Source organism: Protopterus annectens, chromosome 2.part1 (genome assembly GCF_019279795.1).
Source record: "Protopterus annectens isolate FY-2018-M chromosome 2.part1, PAN1.0, whole genome shotgun sequence".
NCBI lineage: Eukaryota > Metazoa > Chordata > Ceratodontiformes > Protopteridae > Protopterus > Protopterus annectens.
This window is the reverse complement of record NC_056729.1, coordinates 503,436,310-503,456,092: the sequence shown is the minus strand read 5'-3', so window position 1 is coordinate 503,456,092 and position 19,783 is coordinate 503,436,310.

The window sequence follows — 19,783 nt, the reverse complement described above, 5'->3', positions numbered from 1 at the left end:
GATATCATTTTAAAACTTACCCTTCTAAAACTGAAGATGTCAGTGAAGACAAAGCAAATGAAGATGCAGACTTCCAAAGCCAAACTACTAGTTATTTCAATGCCCAAGAAGGAAGCCACTTCCAAGCATGCTAGAACTTCCAAATAACAAGATAACAAGAGGTCATCTATTAAAACCACACCCGACCAACTTTTTGCTCTTGATGACCTGAAGTAATCACGTCAACCACTACAATCAGCCATTCAACAACTCTCAAACAGGTAAAAACATTTTGTGGTACAATAAACCAAATTGTCAGCAGACTACAAAAAACAGAAAATGACATCACAAACCCTGGTTAGGAAATAGATGTCTTAAGACAACTAAATGAATACAACCCATTGTTTTTGTATTTGAATAGTATACCCCTACTAAGCATATATGTACCTAACTTGCTTGCTTTCTACCTACAATCACACTACTGCTATTCTTTGTATCCTATCTAGACTATATGATTCTATCAGTGAAATGTATAACATGTATTTTCATTTTGTACTTGTATCTGAGATTGACTCAATATTGTATCTGTACGTTGTTTATGTATCTTACAGTTATTTATAAATGTGGAGCTTTTCTCCCCGGGCTTCCACCGAAAAAGGGCATTTTGTTCAGTCAGACTTTCCCTGTAAATAAATGTAAAATAAATAAATAAATAAATAAATAAATACGACTGATAACCTTCAGAAAGACTGTCAGTCTAATGTCCATAACATTCAAGGCATCCAAAATAAGCTGTTGGACCTAAAAGCAAGAAGAAGACATAATAATCTCCTCGTACATGGGCTTTCAGAATAGTATGAACAATCTAATCTATTGGAAACCCTGCAACAAATCTTTGGAGCCCTTTTGGATAACCAAACAGAAGTGAACCGAATCATTATTGAATGAGCTCACTGAGCCATATGTAGCGGACAGACCACAACAGATTTATGTGAAATTGTTAAAACTATCAGTATGCTTCTAACATCCTGGCTGTTACTAAAAAGAAAAATGTCCTTAACTGGAAAAATAATAAAATCACATTTGCTCAGGATCTACCTTTTCAAATTAAATAAGATCATCAGAAGCCGCCAACATTCTGCTCATATCCAATTTCCAAAAAATACAATTTGAAATGATGTATCCAGCGACCCTGTTTTTCCAAAATGTTGTTGCGTCCTTCGGCTTTTTAGGGGTCACCACAGCGGAGCTCCAGTCCGCTAATGATTGGTAGAAGATTTTTACGTGCGGAGTTACCAGCTCTAACGCACAACCTTCAACAGAGGTACGCCCCTTCACGCATGTCTCCACACAGAAGACAATTTAGCTGAGAATCGAACGGACAACGTCATGCTGTGAGTTAACAACGCTAAGGGTATTAAATGCACTACTGGATCACTTAAAGAAGCTAAACAGGTTTTAAATAATGCTTTCAACTATTCCCTGATATGAGCATTCAAATTAGTGAGACTTAAATACATGACATCCACTTCAGCAGGTAAATGTTAATCTGTTTTCTCAATATCTCCCAACTTACTGGGGAGCAGTTAATGAGTAAGTTTCGATGGTTTTGTGTATATACGTCTGAGTGACTGTCCTAGCTGGTGCTTGGGAGTTGTTGCACTGTACCTGGAATATATTTTTCATTGAAAATGAGGTTTTTCCCTTTCATTTTTATATTGGGTCTAGAATCCTTTTGTTTCCATGCAGAACTGCCTCATAGTTGGAAATAGGGTCATAAGTCATTACCTGTTAAGAATCCAGTTGAGGACTCATTAAAAAACAATGACTGTCAACCAAGGAAGTAAGAGACATTTTATGAAAACTTTATTTTGCACATAGACAATGAAAATAATGTTTTTCATATTTTTCTTTTTGAACTCAAAGCTTAACTGATATTGCAATTTACAAAGCCTATTAATGCTGTTGTAAAAACCTTGATGTATGATTCTTAAACAAAGGCACCTCCTATTTTATTTCATAATATGATATGGCTATAATGTGGTAGCTGTGTGTTGAAAAATTTAGTGTTTTAGGACAGTTTTGTTTTACTTATCCCACATGGAGAAGTATTTTAGTTGCTTCTATATTGCATATATAAATTCAGATGTAAGGGGTACATAGCAACGCATTATTCTAAGCTATTTTTTAATTTGTGCTCCTTACATGACTTCGCCTACATCTCTTCCTGGTGTATGATAGTTCTGGTTAGGCATGGATTTTGTTAAGGAAGAGTTAAATGCTACCTGCCTACACTGTTAAGTATTACCTTAACTAATGTTTTAATGTTATACGACAAGTCATTTCTAAATACATTTCAATCTAGGCATTACATAAATTCTAAATGTGGGTAACTGACTCATGGCATGTTAAAGGACTACAAATAACTAAAAAGAGGAAGTTGTTTTTCCATTTATTTTATAAATCAAAAGCTGAAGTTATATTTGTACAGAAGACACATATGACATCAAATCAATGGTCTCAAATTACAAAGAAAAAATTGATTAATATTGTTTTAGAGTCAGGTTACAAATCAAACAGCTTAGGGGTTGCCATTATAATTAAACATCTTCTACAGATTCAATAACTTACTACAATTCTGATTCTGATGGGAGAGATGGTGTTACTTAATTGTTAAAAACAAATTTTTGAATAAGCCTGTGTTATTTTTAATCATTTACATCCCTTGTAATTCTCAACAAAACTTTTATAATGTCTGTATACAAAATATTAAGCCTTTTTCCTAATCATTACTACATTATTGGTGGGGACTAGAATGCAGTGGCAGAGCCTAGTCTGGACAGAACAAATAAGAATAAATCTTATGAATATTCTTATCTTATGAAAAACAGACTTTAATTTATGTGATCCTTTTTGCCTTCAAAGTAATAATGTGTTAACACAACAATTTACTTATTACTCTCCATGTCATAAATTTTGGTCCAGAACTGATTTATTTTTGATATCTGAAGTTTTCTTAAATTTTGATTATACTTTTTATATAGAACCCAGATATTTTTAAAACCACTCAAAAATGTTTTCTTAGTATTAATTTGGCCAGTTTTACTCAAACCAAAAACACAGTTAACAATTGGACATTAAATCCTAACCTACTCCAAAAAGAAGATATTAAAAAAGAAATTTCTTATCTTTTGGACAATTTTCTACATAATGACTTAAATTCTGAAATTCCCCTCGAAATTCATTGGGCTGCCCTGAATGCCCAAATTAGATGCTTATTTATAAGTAAAGCCACTTATTATAATAAGTTATTTCATTTCCAAGAATCAAAATTAAAAGAGGAAAATCAATAAACTAGAACATAACTTACAAATCAACTTTACAGATGAAACTACTAAACGTATAGCTGACCTCCAAAAATAACTTTATTTGCAATATCAAATAACAAACATTTTATGAAATGAAAACTTTAGTGCGATACTCTGAGCATGCACAAGCACTTTCTAAATTTTGGGCAAGAATTATAAAAATGTATAGCACTCCATCTTTAATAACTGAAATCATATACCAGAACAAAAGTTATAAAACTAGAGAGGAGATCATTGACATTTTTGTGCAAATATATACAAACCATTATGGAGATTATAACCTTAATTTTTCTCCCCAGGAGCTAGATAGGTTCCTAGAAAATTTAACTTTTCCAAAAATGAATAAAAACCAACAAAATACTATCACTGCACCCTTTAATCAACAAGAAATCTTATATATGATTAAAACTGTTAAAACTGGTAAAGCACCAGGTCCAGATGGACTAATAGTTGATTTCTATAAAATATTTGTTCAGTCTATTTCCAAAAATGTATTGTATATATTGAACTACATATGTAAAAGTGATATTTCTGACCTTTATCTTAATAATTCCAAAACTATTCTTATCCCTAAATCAAATCTGGAGCTCACAAATCCCTTGAATTACATACAGATATCATTTATAAATGTAGATATCAAGATTTTTGCTCTAATTCTGGCAAATAGGTTAAAAACTATTTTACCACAAATAGTATCATAGGAGGTTATTAGACTATTGACCTGGAGCTCATTTCAAGCCTAGCCATTTCATCCTAATGTAATACCATAGATACTCTAGTCAATACCCAAGACTGTATTTAGTAATGATTGCCAATGTTCAGGGGGGTCTATATTATAACATTGAATTCTACAAAGATCGAATGTTATAATATCAACCCCGTAATGTCGAATGCTGAAAACAGCGAAGGTGCAGGACACTGAATTCTTTCCCAGGGAAAGAATTCGGTGAGCCATTGCTGTGGCTTTGCTGTTTTCAGCGTTCGATATGTTGGAACGTTACGGTTTGGGTTCAGGTAAGTGTGCGATTGTGTGTAGGTTAGGGTTAGGGGGCAGGTTAGGTGAGTTAGGGTTAGGGAGCGGGTCAGGTAAGTGTGCGGTTGTGTGGACGTTAGGATTAGGGGGCAGGTTAGGTGAGTTAGGTTTAGGGCACAGGTGAGGTGAGTGCGCGATAGTGACGGACCTTAGGGTTAGGGTTGGGTTAAGGCAAGTGGATAGCTAGTAGTGTATGTAAAGTTTAGTTTAGGTTTAGGTGTAGGATTTTATGTGTATGTGTGTGGATTGCTGTTTTTTGTGTGTGTTTGTGTTGTGTGTATGTTGCTCGGAATAGCAAATTTTTTCCCTGGGAAAAAATTCACTATTCTGACTGTTCGATGTTTTCAGATTTCGGTGTTTAGGGTTTGATATTATAACATTCTATCTTTGTAGAATTCGATGTTATAATATAGACCCTGTCTTCAGTAAGAATTTACAGTGCCCCATCCACTCACCCAGGTTCCTTTTGAACAGTGTCATAGAGGTGCTCTTCTTCACATGAATTGGCAGCCTATTCCAAAAATATGGTAGTTGCTGGGAGATAAGTCTGTCCCTCAAGCACGTCCTATTCAATTCACAAGCCAAATTTAGGTCCCTGGAATGGGTAAGTTTACTGTCCAAGTGTTAGCATCTGTACAGGGTACTGCCAACTGCTGCTGCATAGTGAACAACTCCACATAAATGCACTTAATTTATAGCAACAGAAAAGAAACTGAAGTCTAACTCCTGATAACTCTGGACAGTAAATGACTACACTTTAAGCCCTTCTGGAGTGTGTCCCAACTTAGGAAGACCAGGCAAACACCTTCTGCCACAAGCTGGATGATCTGCTCCTCAATGTAAAAACACAGCAAAAAATGAACCCTCAGGTGCAATGCACCAACAAAACAACTATTCCCTGCCTAGATTTCCCTATAGCAAGGCAATTTAAGTGCAACCAGTTTAGATAGCAACACTTAGAGAAGGCAGGTGATGTTTATAGCAAAGGTACTTTAAATGGCATTTAAATGCAGTAAAAAATTGTGATCAGTTCAATAATGAAGTGCAAGTGCAGGAAATCAAATCCAATAACTTATCTTTGCCTGGATGACATTAAATACATTGGAAACATTTCTGGATCACAGGCAAGGACACCAAGCTATGCTGAGCTCTGTGGAATGAGCACAGAGATGTGCAAACACACCTAGTTTATAGTAATAGAAAAGAGCTGAAATCTAACTCCTGAGCCCTCTAGCTAAAAAAAATACACTTTGAGCTCTTCTGGAGTGCTTCCCAACTCCGAAAGACCAGGCAAACAACTTCTGCCATGATCTAGTCCTCTTGATGTAAAAATACAGCAACAAGGAGCCCTGAAGTGCAATGTAGAAGCAAAACAACTTATCCCCTGGCTGAATCACCTGACAGCAAGGTGGTTTAAATGCAAACAGTTTAGAAAACAACACTTAGAGAAAGCAGGTGATTTTTCACCAAAAAAAAAGGACTTTATTCTTCTTCTGGCTTTTCCTGGTTAGGGGTCGCCACAGCGGATCATCTGTCCACTCATGATTGGCAGTGGAGTTTTACGGAGTTGAGTTGCCAGCCCGGTGCCCAACCTTCCACAGAAGGCACACACTCACACCTTGGGCCAATTTAGAGTGTTCAATCCACCTACTGCATGACTTTGGGATGTGGGAGGAAACCAGAGCACCCGGAGGAAACCCATACAACCACAGGGAAGACATGCAGACTCTGCACAGAAGGCACCCCAGCCGAGAATCGAACCGGAGAACCTCTTGCTGTGAGGCAGCAACGCTAACTGATGCACCACCGTGGCCGTTGCTCTTTAAATGTAGTAAAACTGTAGTGATCAGTTAAATAATGAAATGTAAGTACAGGAACTCAAATACAATAAAGGTGATTTCAAAGCACACTAGCCGCAACAAGACCAAGAAAAAGCTAATACATTTTGTACTGAAAAAAAGCAGAAAAGTGCAATAAATAATTCTGAAAATATGGCAGCAGTCTTCAGAAAGACTTCTCTCACCAGGAGCAAAACAGAAGCACCAATCCCAGGTTGATTCTTAAAAAGCAGTTCCCAAGCTCTCCAGTGATTGGTAGTCTATACTTAGGTTTTACAGATTTCAAAAGTAAGCTGAAAAGAAGGGAATAAAACTCTTGAATATTTCAGTGTGTACTAACTAAGTGGGGAGGTATGAAACACAGGCTTTAAAAGTCTAATGAGAAGGTCTTCCCAGGTTGAGCTTTCAGTACCCAGTAGAATGAGTAGAGGAGGTAAGACAGTGTGGGGCTTCTAAAGCTAAACTTAGAGTAGGGGTGGGCAACTCAAAAGCCACCAAGTTTAAACTTCATGCATACAAAAGTCAGAAAATCAAAGCAGTAACTAAACTGCAAAAACAGATTAGACACTGCCGACAGAAGATCTAAATAGCTAAAAATAAGTGCAGACAAAAAGAAAGAAAATACAATTATTTCCCTTGCTTATTTTCTGTTTTTAAAACTCCAGTATGGAGCCAAATAAATGTTTGCTTGCAAATGTTGTCCAAGCCTTAATGAAAGACCTATGTATTTCCATGAGGCCTAACCAGGTAAAAAATAAACATATCTCATCAACAAAGGTTGCAACTGTAGATTTAATTCTATTTCTTCCATTTAGTTATAACCTTAGACCTAACTACTGCACTATCTAAACTTACTTTGAGAGTCACAATATTTGTCATCAAAATGTATAGCTCCTCAAAAATAGGGGAACCTTTCTTTCTCCAAGAGTAGGTTATTATATTTCCTTATAGCTATTACTAATTGCAGTAAATTGTACTCTTGACAGGACAAATGAATATAGAGTCATCCAACCCACTAAGAAATAATGAGTGGGGTATCCAGATGTGACCCAGCCATGCTTTTCCACAGATGCTCTGTAAAACACTTTTTACTCCTGTCAGTTCAGAACATTCCCAAAAATATACCTCCATAGCACAGTCTCATTTAAGCTACATCACCAACAAAGAGAAGTAACATTAGAAAATATCATGAATAATTTAAAGGCAGTATAAAAATAATTAAATAAGCATTGTCATAAATAATATATTTACAGAATTTGATAGTATACCCTGGGATTAGAATGACCTTATTCCAACTTCCTGGTGAAGTTTTCACTTGCTAGTCTTTTCCCATATTAATCTATAGTTATTGGCAAACTGTGCCCAAACTCCCAGTAAAATGTTATGCAGCAGAGATATAGCACTTCTAGAAGGCAGGTATCCATCCCTTGCTTCAACCCACGATTTAAAGCACAATCAAGACACAAATATGTTATGATCATTACTTGTTAACTATGGGCTTCATGAGCTGTACAATTTATTAAGCCAATGTACGGTGAGTAGATCTGGTGTTGTGCACAACTGTGTCTAGAGCCTACAATATGAAGGAAGATGGTTTGGTGGTACAGAATTACAGGAAAAAGTAAAATTGTGGTGTGTACCCACTGCTCAGCTGCACTACATAAATTTGAGACAATAGTGCTTGGCTACCTAGAAATAGCAGCAATTAGTTTATTCTCAATAGAATAATGACTGCTTTCTCCAAGATGGCCCTGACACTAGGCTAGAACAGACGTTTTCTGGGTTAACTATAGTGAGTCAAGTAAAACAGTTGATGAAAATGCTGAAAATGAATAAAATTAATAAGGTGATTTTAAGTGCAACACAAAAATGTATTACCCTGTGTGTTTGAGCTATGACAGAACTCCCTGATCTATCCAAAAATATTTCAGAACGCAGCAGATATTTTCTCACACACATCAAGGATTGAAATTAGCAACTGCTAGTTAGGGTTCAAAGAGTAAAGTTTAAGTCATCCATTGTGGATGTCAGACTCTTCCAACAGCCCATATTGTTACCCCTCCACTTCATGATTTTCACTGAGAGGACATCGTCACACTTGGGAAGGTAACTGTTTTGGGGACCTACAGGTAGTGCCTCTCTAGTCTGCAAATGAAGTTTTTATTCTGACTAACTCCACATAGTCAGCTGATTCACTACTAAGTATGAAGTGCAAGGGATGAGAATTAATAACAGAAAATCTAAGGCAATAATGTTGCCCTGGAAAAAGGGAGTAGATTCCTTTTTCGAGTGAGGAAAGGGTACCTGCCATTAATGAAAGAAGTTAACTGCAATGGGCCTGTCTTCATAAGTCATGGTGTGAGGGACCATGACACTGGTAAGCAGACTAGGGCAGCACCTGCAGCACTGCAAATGCTGAGCCACAATGTGGTGCTAACAGGTAAAGTACGTTCTCAGAAAAGCTGTTTAACAATCATTTTATGTTTCCATCCACAACTGTGATCAGAAGCTGTAGGTGCTGATGAAGGAAAGAATGGCACTGCAGATACAAATGGTGGACATTAGGTTCTTCTTCAGGCAGCTGCATGTTCTTTGCATTACTGGTAGTTATCTAGGAGAGCTTAGAGTAAAACTACTGTTGTGTCAGATTGAAAGGAGACAGATAATGTGGTTTGGGTGTTTTATCAGGATACCCAGTAGGATGGGAAGTTTGGCCTGATTAGTCTTCTGCCCCAGTGACCTTCCGTAGCAGAGGTGAGGGGGGAAGGGAGGGAGCAGTACATATGCATGCACATACACTTACTTTCTTAAATTACCACCTGTCCTTTACCCCCAGCAGCTGAATGTGTTAACTGTTATTGATACATTCTCACTTCATTACTTGCTGTGTAATCTGGATATAAATAACCACCTCCTGATACAAAAACACTGCAATCTCTCTTTACCAGCACAGTTCTTTTTACCTACAGTATGAAGGAAAATCTCTTCATCCAACCTATATAATTCAGTATCACACTTCCACTTCATAAAACTGTTGACATCCATTCCCCAGACCATGACCAAACTGACATTTGTCAAGTGTTCTTTTTCCTATCTGCAAATGGGAAAAAAAGCCACGTCTCAGCTCTATAGTGTACAGGGACAGAGCCCTAAATGTGACCCAGGCAACCCAAGTTTGATGACCAGCTTTAGCAATGGAGAAGCTGGGTATGGCATTGGGAATGTCTGGATTTTTTTTCAGCACACCCACTCCAAAAGGAAGAGATTTCTGCTGGTAAGCTGATGTATTCCTGGTTATAGAGACAGTGCTGCAACTGTGGCCATCAAAATAAAATTTGGCATAGAAATGGATCTGGAGCCAATTCACAGTATGTGCAGTGACAAGTGATCTCAGTAGATCTGCCCAGTTAGAGCATACAAAATGTCCCCTGACATGCTAGATAGTATAAGCAATCCTGCTGTTTGTTTCGCTCTGAGATACTTCCCCTTTCCAACTCATCAGTGGGGCAGGCCCAGTTCCCAAGGGGTAGTAACAGAGACACAAGGAGAAAATGGAGCATTGGGAGCAAACTTTGAACAACTGATGGTCAGAAAGAGGGTGTGTAAAATGGGCTAAAACAATAATTAAGAAACTGTCTGTTCCTTTCCTTGCATCTAGTGCGACATTTCTAAACAAAAAAAGAAATGTGAACCTTAAAAGAAGAAAACAAATTCATATGCTAATAAAGCTGTAGTTACTTCCATGCACACGGATCATGTAAAAAATGGTAGGTCTGATAGCAGGACCAATTATCATGCAGATTTGGATGAGACAAATCCCATCACAAGCAAGGCAAAATGCAGCAAAACTCTGTCTAGTATGCAAACTAAGCAAGACTGCTGTTATGTAGCTGATAGCAATGAAATGCAGTATGTGAAATAAAGAAATGTAAAGAAAATACTACGAAAAGCTTCTCTGGCTTTAGAAACGTGTTTTGAGACAGTAGTCTTCAAACTGAGATTCAGTGCAACTTGCACACTGTACAAGCTTCAGTAGCACCTTCTCCAGCAAAACCACTTACTAACAAACTCAGGTACCAAAATACTAAAAACATTAAGGCTGCAATGGGTAGAAACATTCAAAGCATTCATTTCCACATTCCAGATTTGTTTTCCCTCAAGTGTATTTTTCCATTAGTGTTGTTTTTCATCAGTACCATTTGTTATGGAAACTCTCCTGCAGATAGTTTATAGAGAACCTGGCCATATTTTCTTTGGGTCACTTACACCTATCCCATTTGACTGCATTTGAAAGATTTGTTGATACTTATGCACCATTAACTCACTAACTGAGTGTTTACAATACACAAGTGTTGTGTGCTGCCCCTTAGAAATGAGTAGCATGTATGTCCAGTGGAAATAAGAGTTTCATGGCATGCAGACTCCTACATTATTGGTCTCAGACAGTTTGCTTAGATGAAAGAGTGAAGTAACTTCAAAGAATCCGATTAGCATGTGATACAGGATGCCTTGCATGCTACAGGTGTTGTGATGGTTGAAAAAATATCCATAGCATTTTCTTTGGTTACATTTTGTAACTAGCCTCTCATTTAGTACAGTTAAGTAATATACAACAGCAGGGAGTGTTTAATCCATATTTCATTGGTAGGGGCATTGTTTGACCATAAAGGCTATGGGGACTGTGATTTCATGGCCAAAGCAGAGTCCCCCAAACCATGGGTAAAAATGTAATTCATTTAGAACCCTGTCAAGGTGTTACTCCATTATATAATTGTATTATTTAAAAATAAATATCTCACCTTTCAAAAAGAATCCCATTGCATACTCACATTGCCATTCTGTCTTCTGATGCAAATCAGAAGGACTGGCTTTAAGATGTATTGCATGCCCACATCGCTTATATGTGGTGATGCATTTGCAGTAAATCACTTTAGTATGATAGCTCCTACTGTAAGCATGGCATTAGAATAAAATATAATGGCAGTGCATTTTAAATTCATATCAGAAAGTGGGTATACCAGAGGTACTGAATTATGAAAAATTAACAGTCATTTTTTTTTTAATTCTTGTCAGCTGCCACACTGATCTGTCCTTTAGTTCAGCTAGTAAAGTCATTGTGGAAATACTGGACTGCATTCACAAATGCGACTTCAGTGTGGTGTAAAAAACATACACTGTCTTATATCTCTTCTGGTTCTTAAATGAACATATATACATAGATATAGAAGATATAGATACATACAGTCACAGAGATGGATAGGGGGGCACATGGATATACAGATACCATAAGCACCTGATTCAGTTTTATTTAGTGAAAATTGTACTGCATATTTTCTGAGGTAATGGAAGGTATGCAGTAACAAAGCACAGTGGGTTAAGCCAAATAAATAGTCCAGTCAACATACAGAGAGGGAGTGATTCGAAGATGCATATAGTGCAATGGTGATAGCAGAAAAATACTGCAGTACGGGTTGCATGCAAATGACCTCATAATGGCATTACATAAAAATGTCAATATGTAATGAGATTCATTGTATATGTAAATGATGAAATAAAACATGATGGCATGATTCAAACGTACAGAATTAGAACAATGAGCCCTAACGATTAGTTTATCTGAACACTATGACCATGGTACTTTTTTGGCCCTTGTGTTTAATGTATGAGTAACCCAAAGGCAGGAAGAGCAAGGATATGCTGGGACATTTACTTTTTGCCCCCTATTCATGAGGGACATGGATACTAACCAGGGGCGAATCAATTTTAGTAGGTTAGCCTTATCATAATCTCTGAATACTGAGGTACTGGAAGAAGGTTCCAGCTTCAGTCTTATAGTGAATGAGACTGATATGTGGCCCAATGTAACCAGGGTCAAAGTTACAACTGGTGGGGAGTAGCTGTCCCATATTGGTGAGGACTGAGTCTAGGATTTTGTCACAGATGGTTAGGGTGCAGACAAAGTGGTCCAGGGGGGTTGTATTAATGAAGTCCAGAAAAGACATTGTCCCGTTCGATTCTCAGCTTCAGCGACTTCTGTGTGGAGGCATATGTGAATGGGGGGTGTCTCCATTGAAGGTTGTGCATCAGGGCTGGTAACCTGGTATGTAAAAATCCACTACCAATCATTAGCGGACCGGAGTTCCGCTGTGGCAACCCCTAACCGGGAAAAGCCGAAAGACACAAACAAACATGTTTGAGGATGCATAAGTCTACCAGTTGATGGAGGGAGAGTTGAAATCACCTAGTAAAATGGTGTTTGACTTAATGCATAAGGACTCTTACTGGTTAGGAAGAAGGTATGGGCTTAGGATGAGGGTGGCCTAATGGTTAAGGTGTTTGCCTTACAGACACAAGGTGCATGGTTTGAGTCTCATAAGGGATAATTGGCTAGGCTTAAAATGGCTCACAAGGGCAGTTAGTTTAGTACGAATCTACGACATAGACAGGGTAATATTAGCTATGATATGATAAGGGTCTTTGTTGATAATAAGTTAGACAAAGAGGAATTCCATCTTATCTAGTGAGTCAGGAGGTGATTTTTTTTTTTTAGGTATTGTGATAGTGTCACCTTTAGTGCCTTAATTTAGTGTGGTGGAGCTAAATGTGTTGTAGACATTGAAACCCTGAACTGATGGAGTGCTCTCATTGGTATTAAACCAAGTCCATGTGACAATTTATATATCAATGTGTTGCATGGGAAGGAATACTTATAGTTCATCAGCACGTGTTATCTCTTAGTGGCTACCTTGGGAACCAGTGTCCAAAATGTTTTCATAGTCATAATTGGACGTGGCCATGTGGATAAATGCATCATAAAGGAATAGGTTCATAGGTAAGTACTAAGCTATCTGACCGAGGGCATTTATAGGCCTAGCCAGAGTGTGTCGGCTTTCGCCGCCACATTGATTAAGTAACTGATCCTCTGTCAAGCAGAGCCAATGAAGTGATCCCAGGGGTGTATTTTCTGTTACCCATCCATTTGTCAAGGTTTCTTTTGAAGAGTGTTAGTGAGGGACTCTGCCTAATGTAGTTTGGAATGTTGTTCCAAAGCATGGGGAGTCTCTGTGACAGGAATCTATCCCTCCAGCATGTTCTATTTATTGTTGTGGTGAGGTTTAACTCACTAGAGCATGTGGCTCGTAGTGACTTGAATTTCTTTAGGTGGAGCATGTCCATCAATTCTGAGTTGGACATGGCTTTATAAGTCAGGCAGAGATCACCTCTGAGTAAGCGATATGCCACTGAGTACAGCCAGAGTTTTTTCAGTCGGGCTGCATAGGACATATGTTTGAGGCCAGTAATCCTCTTGGTGAGGTACTTTTGTGGTCTTTCCAGCTGTCGGAAGTGTCTTGTGAGGTACATCCCAAATGGGGCATTGTACTCTATGATGGGTCTGATGAGTGACGAGTAGAGGGGCACTATAACCTCTTTATTTCTAGATGCGAACTCTTTAGTAATTAGATGGGTCACATAGAAGGATTTCCTAACTACTTTGGCAATATGATTATCAAAGGAGAAATTACTATCTACCTGGGTCCCCAGATCTCTTATTACCTCTTCTGTATTAAGGGTCTGCCATCTATGTGGTAATTTGTGGGTGTTTTGTTTTTCCCAAATGGGATGACTGTACATTTTGTGGCATTTAGCTTGAGGCCATGATTTTGACACCAGGTGTCCGTCTCAGTAAGGCCCTTTTGGAGGATGTCCATGTCAGCTGGAGAGTCAATTATGGCTCACAGTTTGCAGTCATCTGCAAAACTGGTTAGCCATAGTCCTCCTGTGTTTGCCTGGACTTCTGAGAAGTATATGCCAAACATTAGGGGTCCCAGGACCAAGCCTTGTGGGACACCACTTGTGACTGGTTTAGAGTCGGACCTGGAGCCGCTATTCTTACCATGTGAGTTCTGTCTGTAAGCCAGTTGGCAACCCATCTCATGACTTAGAGGTTTATGTTCAGGCTGGTGAGTTTTTCTGTAATACCCGAGTGGGGAATGGTGTCAAAAGCCTTGGCGAGGACAAGGTAGGCTGTGTGAGCCACCTTTGCCTCTTCTATGGCCTTGGTGACTGTCTCGAAGAAGTCAACCAGGTTTAGTAGGCATGATCTTCCCTTAACAAAGCCGAACTGGGTCAGGTCAAGTGTTTGAAGGTTCCCAATGTCTTTGTTAATGAGTTCCATGATGATGCGCTCTATAGTCTTGCAGATCAGGCTAGTCAGGCTTATGGGGCGATAGTTACCAGGGTGAGTTGTGGCCCTTCCTTTGTGGAGTGGAATAACCATTGCTGTGCACCATTCTATGGGCACGTAGCCTGTGGAGAGGCTGAGGTTGAACAGCGTGTTTAGGTGGGGGGTTAGTTTGTTCTGTAGTTCATGCAAGACGCAGCCTGGGACACCATCTGGCCCCACTGATGCTGTGTTTTTGGCTTTTGAAAGGGCTGTTTTCACCTGTGCGTCTGTGATTTCTGTGACACTACACTTTTCAGGTGTTGTTGTGGGCCTTTTTGGGGGTGAGAGGGGAGTGAAGTTTGCAGTGAATCTATCTGCCAGGATGTTGGCAATATCAGTAGGTTCAGTATATTTTGTGCTATTTTGCACTAGTTCAGTGCATATCTGCGAGTTACCACTTAGATTCTTAACATAGCTAAAGAAGGCTTTGTGGTTATCTTTTGAATCCTTGGCTATTTTTATTTCAAAGTTAGCCTTGGATGATTTTATGAGGGACCTTAGCTTTTTACTGATACTGATCAGGGATGTCTTTCCTTCTTGGAATTTGCTTTTTTTAACTAGTTTCCTCCTTCTATTGTATAGCCTGTTTATTGCAGGGGTCCACCAAACTGGTTTCCTTCTCTTAGAGGAGTGAGTCTTGGTTTTGCTAGGGATGGCATGATCCATGCTTCCTTGTAGGTGCTCATAGAGTGCATTTGTAAAGGTTTCTGCATCTTGGACAGCATTATCCTTTAGCGTGGGGGGGCTCTGAAACTTACCGCCTCTGTATTAAGTAAGGTGAAGTTTGCTTTAGAAATGTTTTTTACTGTGGTTTCCTTAGTTGGGGGTGGTGGTGGGGTGTGGACATCCAGAGTTATTAGTTTATGGTCTGATCTAACCAGTGATGAGTTGACCTCTGGTGTGGAACACCTGTCGCCCATGTTGGTGATGACCAGGTCCAATATGTTTTCACCTCTGGTAGGGGAGTTTACCAGCTGATCCAGGGCATTTGAGTTGATGAATTCCAGGAAGCGCTGGGCCTGGGAGTTTGTACTCGAGTAGTTTTCCCAGTTAATGGTAGGGTAATTGAAATCACCCAATATCAGAATGTTCGGTAGGACCTTCATGTTTTCCAATGTCTCCAGAAAGGTGAAGTGGTGGTCCTGGGTCATGGAGGGTGATCTGTAGCAGGCCACAATTTGCATTGCAGATTTTCCCTATGTTAGTTGCACATGGATGATCTCAGAGGTATCATGCTGCGCCACTAACCTGGAGGTGTAGGTATCTTTGAAGAATATGGATACACCCCCTCCTTTTGTGTTTCGGTCCGTGTTCTGTGGCTGAAACATGGTAAGAGTTGTAGCCCAGTGGTGCTGGGGTGCTCTCTGGAGCCTTGAACCAGGTTTCAGTTACTGCACAGATGTCGATGTTCTCCATACTGAGGAGTGCTTTGAGCGCATGCATTTTGAGATTTAAACTCTTGGCGTTGAGTAGCATAACCCTCAGTTTTTTATTAATTGTGCTGTTTATGGAGGTGGGTTTGACTTTTGAGCCTTGCCTATAAAAGGCACTATGGGGGGGGGCAGCAAGAGCCTTGGCCAGTATTCGAAAGCCTATGGGTGACAGGTGCAAGCCATATCTTGTGAAGCAACGTGGCTTGTCGAGCATGTCGTCCCAGGCTGACAGACACCGGATCCTCTTTGAATGACACCAGAAGCTTAGCCAGTTGTTGAAATTGATAATTTTTCTTTATACTGAGGTATTATTCTTGGTGAGGGCAGGATGCTACTCAGGGCAGGGTCATACCAGCCTGGGCTACATGATCAGAGAGCTCTTCCATGTCTCTTTTCATGTAGTCCAGGGAGGTACGTCTCAGGTCATTCACACCAACATGAACAATGACAGAGTCATATTTGTACTTGTTCTGGAGTGATCTGAGTGCTTGTGTTATGTGGCAGATTCTAACTCCCGACAGGCAGCTAACAGTAACCTTCTGCTTGTCCAGCCTAGTGAGTGGGGCATCAGTGTGCCTGACTATTGAGTCATCTATTACTAGTGTGTTAGGTATGTTATTTTGCCTTAAGGGCTGTGATTGTGCGGCACACTGATTTTGTGCTTTATGTGTTGTCTCGTTTGTGACAGGAGGTGCAGGTTGTTTGGATGTCTGCTTTGGAGGTCTCTGATGCTTTTGCAGGTTTTTATTTAGAACCTCCGAGTAGGATTTTATGTATTTATGTGTATTTTTTGCCAGTGCTGGTTTAGTAGGTCTATGTGTGGCTGGAGGTGTGGTGCAAGTGTTAACATTCTCCTCTTGACTGTCTGTTCCAGTCTTGGGTGGAGACAGCTTAGCCTCAAGTTTGGCTGTGTAATTGCATCTCTCGCATATGTTAGTGTTTTGTGGTAGGAGGAGATGGTTGTCTTTTTACATGAGGCAGTTGTAACTTTGCCTTAGGATACCCAGATTCACCAGCTGGACTGCAGAGTACACCTGAAATTGCCCTTTGGTCATGCCTGAATAGTAGGGTGAGCTGCTTAGTCACTTGTTTGGTGAGCAGTGAATAAAGAGCCTTGTCCTGCTGGGCAATCAAGTGTCAGGGTATATTAGTGCTTGCTATTAGGTCTGAGCAAGTGCTGGGCTGTAGGATGCTTTTTGAGTGCTTAGTTTGAGAGTTAGACTAGTTTCAAGGGAAAAACTGAAGAGGAGACTTAGTGGAGCCGGAAATAATTTAACCATAGCTAACCGGCGCTGCCCGGTGTGCAAAACCCTGAAAACACAATTTTTATAGCAGGGAAATGAAAGAGATAGAAATTAGCCCAAAATGACCAATAAACTACTAACTTCTGGGCTAGAACCACTCCTCCAGGGATAGTGAGGCTGCTCAAAGCTCCCCTCTCTCAAGGTGAACAGAGAAACTCCCTTCTATCCAAGTAAGGTATGGGAAACTCAGAAACTTGTAACACAGCCCTGAATTCAGCACTAGCCTGAAAACTGGACTATACTGGCTTAGAAAGGTGGGAAACAAGGAATTTTTTTGTTTTTTTTTTGAAAAGATAAGGCAAAAACAGTAAAAAATACACTTAAATCAGCTTTAAACGACTACAAACGATCAGAAAAGGCCATCACACTTTAGTGTGTAGCCTGCAACAGTTAAACAAATTATTTAAACATAAAATGACTTTTTAAAAGTGCAGGCAGTCAAATAACTACAATATGTGAAAAAAAACAAGCTTTTAAATCACAATAAACACTGGAAAATCGGTGTTTAAGCTGAAAACAGTTAAGTACAGCAAGAAAGTACAGAAAACTGATACTTAATCACTCCAAAGTCTCTCTTCTAAGCTCGAAGGCTTGTATCATTTTAAGGCTTTCTAGTGCTTCCCAGTAGGTTAGTTACAGGAAAGATGGGAAACAAGCACAGATGTGGTCTTTTAAACCAGAAAGTTGAAAGAGATGGACAAACTGTCCAAATGGTCAATAAACTACAATTTCTGAGCCAAGAACCACTCCTCTTGTGGTAGACAGGCTACCTAGTGCTTACCACTCCCACTGATAAGCTAGAAGGCTTTCGTCCAACACAGAAAGGCTTGCAGGGCTCAGAAGCTTACCAACAGTCCTGGATACAGCAACTCTGTATCTGGACTAGGCCAGTTACAGGAAAGGTGGGAAACAGTGCAAGTGCAGCTTTTAAACCAGAAAGTTGAAAGAGATGGAAAACAAACTGCCCAAACGGCCAATGGCTACAATTTCTGGGCTAGGAACCACTCCTCTTGTGGTAGATAGGCTACCTAATGCTTACCACTCCCAATGATAAGCTAGAAGGCTTCCCTCCAACACAGAAAGGCTTGGGGGGCTCAGAAGCTTATTAACAATCCTGGATACAGCAACTCTGTAACTGGACTAGGCTAGTTATAGGAAAGGCGGGAAACAGGCGAAAGTGCGGCTTTCAAACCAGAGAGTTGAAAGAGATGGAAAAAACTGCTCAAACAGCCAATAGCTACAATTTCTGGGCCAGGACCACTCCTCTTGTGGTAGATAGGCTACCTAATGCTTACCATTCCCACTGATAAGCTAGAAGGCTTCCCTCCAACATGGAAAGGCTTGGGGGGCTCAGAAGCTTACAAAGAGTCATGGATACAGCAAATCTGTATCTGGACAAGACTAGTAACAGGAAAGGCAGGAAACAAGCGCAAACACAGGCTTTTAAATCAGAAGGTTGAAAGAGATGGAAAAGCTTCCCAAACGGCCAATAAACTATAATTTCTGGACCAGAAACCACTCCTCCTGTGATAGGTTACCTAGTGCTTACCACTCCCACTGATAAGCTAGAAGAGTTCTCTCCAACACAGAAGTGCTTGGGGGGCTCAGAGGCTTACCAACAGTCCTGGATACAGCAAATATATACCTGGACTACACTAGTTACAGGAAAGGTGGGGACCAAACGCAAACACGGGCTTTTAAACCAGAAAGCAAAAAGAGATGGAAAAACTACCCAAACGGCCAATGAACTACAATGTCTGGGTCAAAACCCACTCTTCCCGTGGTAGATAGGCTACCTAGTACTTACCACTCCCACTGATAAGCTAGAAGGTTTCCCTCCAACATAGAAAGGCTTGGGGAGATCAGAAGCTTACCAACAGTCCTGGATACAGCAAGTCTGTATCTGGACTAGACTAGTTACAGGAAAGGCAGGAAACAAGCTTAGAATTTTTTTTTCTTTTACAGAAAAACAGCTAAAACAGCAGTAAATACAATTCAAATTGCAGTGCAGGCTGGCACACTTGAGTGTGTAGCAATATTACGGCAAATACAGTTTAAATAAATGCAATTAAATTAACAAATTACTAAAAAACAAGTGTAGAAGGAAGTAAATTAGAAGGCTACTAACAAGCAGTAATAAGTGCAGAGTAAGAGCAACTGAACAGATAACAGCACGCAGAACAGCAATTAAGAAAGTTACAGTAAGAGCAGCTGAATAAACTATATATATATATATATATATATACACATATATATATATATATATATATATACATATATAATTTATTTATTTGAGTGAGTAGACATGTGTCTTCATCATCAGGAATCAAGTTAGGTGCATGTACTGCCTATCTCAGTGGACTCAAGGGTTTGTGCAACATTAGCTATCCTTGCTATGGGAAACTTTCAGCACCCAAAAAGAGCATTTCAGGAGTTTTGAAGTCATCAGCCTTGTGAATCCCACACCATTTTGTAGATATAATGCTGCAGCATGCAGAGGAACATATTTAGTTCCCACTGACAACACAGGAGAAAATATCATTATGCAGTCCTGTGGGCCATTGACTGCACACACAGTGCCACCAACTCCCCACCTGCTCCACA